The sequence below is a fragment of the Triticum urartu genome, chromosome 3A (genome assembly GCF_056163025.1).
Source record: "Triticum urartu cultivar PI428250 chromosome 3A, HENAU_Tu73, whole genome shotgun sequence".
Taxonomy (NCBI): Eukaryota; Viridiplantae; Streptophyta; class Magnoliopsida; order Poales; family Poaceae; genus Triticum; species Triticum urartu.
In genome coordinates this window covers 420,646,370-420,651,645 of record NC_141875.1, presented here as the reverse complement: position 1 = coordinate 420,651,645, position 5,276 = coordinate 420,646,370, and the positions used below count along the sequence as shown (strand labels likewise).

Below are 5,276 nucleotides of genomic sequence, written 5' to 3'. Positions count from 1 at the left end.
ATGTCGGATATCCTGGATCCTTTGAGGCTAGTAGGCTTTTCTCAGTCGACGGCACATGGTCGTGCAGTCTCCTGAGATCCCCTGATAGTGCCTCCAGCGGTTTCGGTGGTAGCATCGGCTCGCCCGTGAGATGGAACATGGCCGCACCTTTCACGGGTACACGCTCTTCAGAATGTATCGCCTGGCTGCTTTGTGCTCTGGCTTGTTTGGAGGCAGTTATATTCCCCGATCTCTTCCTCTCCTTTTTCTTGGGCACACCTTCCAGACCCTTCCTTAACCCCTGCCCCAGGGTTCCCGGGCTAAGCACTGTACGACCCCCGGCTAGTTGAGCCTGTGTTGAGGCGACATCTTCAGGCGTGTCCTGTGAGGAATTCATGAAGAGAGACTTTTTGCAATCCTTCCAACGACCTTCCTGCCCGGGCATATCATCCATATCCTCATTAGCATGCTGATAGCCCGATTCGTCATATGGTTGACTCATCATATCTATGTCACAGTCATACGCGTTTGTATTGAGGAAACCCATAGGGTCGACCTCCGTCTCATCATCCATTCTCTGTTCTACAGGACTGATTACATCAGCTAGTACTATTGCACCCCTTCATCACGTCGTCCGCTGCTCTCACTCGGCACTACAGGAGCTGGTAATTGCGTAGGCGGGGTGGTGGTCTCCGCACATGCTTGTTGATGTGTGGTTATTGGTGTGCTCTCAGCCGGCTCCAGACGAATAAGATTCTTCGGCCATAGAAGCACCCAACCCTTGCAGTTTCCAATCCGTGAAGGGGTCTTGTCGTCCTCTCCCACGGGATATACCGGAGGAGGCAAATGCTCATGCCCCGATTTCACACTAGACAAGCTAACCCTGAAGTGTCCAGCGGGGATCGGCTGGTTGTGGAACGTGGGTTGCATGGGGTTCATTATCATCCCCTTTCCCACGTCCACCTTCTGGCCTTTGATCAAGTAGAGTATAGTGCATGGGGTTTCTTCGCCCTGCAAACACATATGTCTGTGGCGTAAAACATCTGAAAGGCAACGAAAATGGAACATTCTCTCTCTATATATAGGGAAAAGCAAACATATGGTGTTTCTTTGTGGAGGTTGTAATAAGGGCCACATGTTTGCATTGGGATATGGTCCAGCTAGTTTCCCTCTTTAGATTTCTTGTATTTTAGGTGACTCTTTCTTATTTCCATATATAGAGCAAAGTGGTCCACGGTCCCCCCTTGTTAGCCCGGTAGGCTCACTAGTAGGGCTGTCAATGCTGGCGTCGTGCAGTCCTCGGCCCACGAGCAAAGGTTCCTGGCCCATGAACGGTTCTGAGTACGTGACGAATGTTTCAGACTTTTTTTAGTGGTATTTTTTTTCCAGCCGTGCTATGCTCATGGTGTGGGTTGGGCTATTTCCACTCGTTTCTCTCTCTCCTCATCCATTCTGTTCTCTCTCCTCCGTCCCGATCTAGATCCCACCGCCCAATCCTCTCCCCTTCCCCTCCATCTCCATGGCGAGCCACCTCCCCCTTTCGCATCTGGCCGCGCCTCCCAAACCCTCTCCCACCTCCATCGCGGTGCTTCCCAACGGGCTACCTCCATCTGCACAAATACCAACGAGATCCGGGTTGACGGGACACCGATGATATAGTCATCAACCGCCGCCCCCCGGTGCCTCGTGCAGGGTGAGGGGTGCGGGGTGTGTCATCCACTTCGGATCTGGCCGCGGCACGGGAATGGTCCATCGGATCGGGCGGTGATTGCAAGCTCTGCCTCGAATTTGAATCGGAATAAACCTGGCTGAATTTGCAATCTGCACCATGGAGGTACATGCTGCGATTAACTTGGTTTTGAGTTCATAATCAATGTTTTGCGGACAGCTAAATTTTGTTAGCAGACCTCTCGCCAAGCAACTTTTATCCCTGCGACACTGAAGAAACAGAAGCTTGCGATCATCATGAAGCGGCTTTCTCTTTCCACGGTGTGCACATGACCACTCTTACATGTTTGATAGCTCTCAATATAGGTAAGTGCATTTGGAAGAGTGTTCAAACGTGAATTGAAGGATGACTATCATATAAGCTTCTTGCTTGAGAATGGCACAGGATATGGTACCATGCAGTCTTGAGTTGAGATATTTTTTCTTTACAAACAAGCATGGTTTATTCAGCCTAGACTAATACAGTACATGTACTATAATATTCAGGATCAGTACGGGCTGTGGCGAGCCATCAACTCTTCATGCAGAGTTAATGTCTATTTGCACTGTATGCTATTATTCCTTAGTGACCATGATCACTTCCCCTTACTTGGTGTTCTCTCTCGAGTCGCAGAGATGGTGACTACGTTGTTGGTGGTGGTGGTTTGAGAGAAACTGAATTGAAAAGGTTCCTGGACCTATACTCTGTGAGGTATCATATGCAATTGGGATTCAAGTTTTTCATAATTTTCTGTAGCTTGATACTGTGCCAAGCCACGATCCTATCTCCTCTCTGCCGTGGTGTAAGTGATGCGGGGAGGCCAGTGTGGTTGAGGGAGATCTTGCCCGTAAGGTGCCATTTGGCCCACTCCTCTTGTCCTCAGCCCGTTCAAGTGCTGGGATTTGAAAAGCTAGAGATGCATTTTTTCCAGGGAGTCTGACATGGATTTTAAAACTGAGAAGGAAGTGTCAAAACTTATCAAAAGTAAACAATTTGTTCCCTCTTGGCCTTTTGTTTACAAATGCACTATTATTGAGATAGAGAATGCACGTCAACTGCACAACAAATTATCATGCCTTTCAATTTTCCAATCTTTCCACATAATTTTGTTTGTATTGTTTAGTTTGCTTTCTCTTTTCCAATCTTGCACGTAATTTTGTTGTCAAACAGATGGGCCGTGAGTTTGGATTTCGGCGTGGCCGCTGCTCATTCTGCCACCTTGCTACATGTCCTCACTGCGGACTGCACCCAATCCGCCTCCACTGTGTCCTGCGCTGCTTCGGCATCCCATTACTTGTAGAACAATGGCCCCGCGGCGCCGACGTCATCGACCACAGCAATGCCGACGCTGCCTGGGACGTGTACTGGATTGAGGCTCTGTGATACGAGTAGATTACCCAAGAGGGTTCACACTTGCATATCAGTGTTCACAAGTACTACTAGTAGTACTATGTTTTAGGTTGTTGTTGCTGCTCCTTCGAGTTGTGATATTTCTGGCATGATCTCCTCCAGGACCAGGAATGTACATTTGAATTTCTGATTTGAGATGGATCGTGGAATAAGTGTGTCTTGTTAAATTTAGTAAACCCAGAACCAGGTTAGGTGTTGAGAATCAAATGCTTTCGCATTCAAAATGAATGATTGAAAAAGAAATTAAACAACATGTCACTAATTACTCCTCAAATGCAAAACAAAACCAACAGGACATCCATTTTTCTTGGGCCGGTGTTGCGGCAGTCTCCTGGCGCTGTGGTAAACGTAGCCTTGACTTCTTGTATGAAAGTCTGTAGCTCAGCTGTGCACAGAGCCACGTGACATGTTCAGTCTCCAGTGATCTTCACGTGCTTTTGGTGCATCACCCGTGACAGGGCATTGTAACTGATGAGCACAGTTTTTTACACCCTCGTTTGAATAGAAACGAACATGTACCGAAGGCCCCTTCACCATTCATCTGTGCACTTCAATGCCACCATTCCATCAACAGTTAATACACTACGAATGCATAGGACATGTTGGACTTCGTGGTGGAGTGAGTCCAGGTGGTGACGATGACAGGCGCTCGGTGGTTGGGAGGCACGGTCGGCGCAAGTCCTGCATATTTCCCGGATGATGCATGTCGTCAAAGTTGGAGCTGTCAGTTGTTCGTGCACGTGGCCATATGTTGGCACGTGCCGTCGTGGCTTATATTCCATGTCGGTGGTCAGGTTGACCGGTGGTGCCCATGCTCTATTTTCACATCAATATTCTCTGTGTGTGTATTACTCCTCACGGTTGGCTAGTATCATCGTATCATCATAATAACACAAAAAACTTTGTTTTTCATTGCCCAAACCTTGCACGATCATATGTGTGCACTCTTTTTTATTGGAGCGCACACCCTTCATATCATGAACTCTTGACCTTGCTCTATTTTCACATCAATACTCTGTGTGTGTGTGTTACTCCTCACGGTTGGCTAGTATCCCCGTATCATTATAATGACACAAGAACCTTTATTTGCCATTGCCCAAACCTTGCATAACCATATATGTGCACTCTTTTTATAGGAGCGGGCACCTTTTATATAATGAACTCCTGGCCTTTCTCCCCTTTCACGTCAATATCCTCTCTCCGGTGTGTGTGTGTGTGTGTGTGCGCGCGCGCGCTTGTGTGTGTTGTGTTACTCCTCACGGTTGGCTAGTATCCCCGTATCATTATAATGACACAGGAACCTTTATTTGCCATTGCCTAAACCTTGCATAACCATATATGTGCACTCTTTTTATAGGAGCGGGCACCTTTTATATAATGAACTCATGGCCTTTCTCTCCTTTCACGTCAATATCCCCCCCCCCCTGTGTGTGCGTCTATGTGTGTTGGTCTAGGGACAGATGGATTATGATTTAATCTAAGCGTCAACACTTGATGTGGTTAAGGTCACTCAAAATGCAAGTTTATAGAGTTGGCATAATAGGTGCAAGTTATACACAATAGTCTAGTATCCTCGTATTGTTGTAATGAGACGACAGCCTTTATTTGTCATTGTACAAACCTTGCATAATCATATATGTGCACTCTTTTTATTGGAGAGGGCAACTTTTATATCATGACCTCCTGGTCTTGCTCTCCTTTCACATCAATATCTTCTCTCTCTCCCGCCTGTGGATGTTAGTCTAGGGACAGACGGGTTATGATTTAATGTAGGTGCCACCACTTGATGTGTTTAAGGTCATTCAAAATATAAGTTTATAGAGTTGCCATAATAGCAACTAATTATGAACTAACAAGTGTAAGTGAAACATGCCATTATCAAACCCTGCACAATCATATGTGTGCACTCCTTTTATTGGAGCGGGAACCTTTTACTCCTGACCTTGCTCTCTTACCACGTCAACACCCCCCCTCCCCCTCTCTCGTCACTTTTCTTTATGCATGTGCTGGTCTAGAATAGAAATATTAGGATTTAATCTATGTGCCAGCAGCTCCCTCCTCCTGACCCCTCCTCCCGGTAGGGTTTCCCCTGCCGCCGCCGGCGTTCCAGCCCCTTCCCGCCGCCGCCGGCCGTCCGGCGCGCTCTCCTCTCCTCACATTTAAAATAACAAATATATAT

General features: G+C 47.2%; 1 long non-coding RNA gene across 5 annotated transcripts; it reads left to right on the top strand.

Moving 5' to 3' along the window:
• The first annotated feature begins 1,378 nt into the window (after window positions 1-1,378).
• Window positions 1,379-3,249, top strand: LOC147979924 (uncharacterized). Of its 5 annotated transcripts, none has more exons than XR_015619052.1 (4): window positions 1,381-2,098; window positions 2,194-2,235; window positions 2,321-2,398; window positions 2,858-3,249. It is a non-coding gene; the product is annotated as an uncharacterized LOC147979924 (long non-coding RNA). The 5 variants fall into 5 exon arrangements; XR_015619051.1 differs by having other exon boundaries at window positions 1,385-2,013; XR_015619053.1 differs by having other exon boundaries at window positions 1,379-1,813; window positions 1,885-2,398.
• The last annotated feature ends 2,027 nt before the right edge of the window (window positions 3,250-5,276 follow it).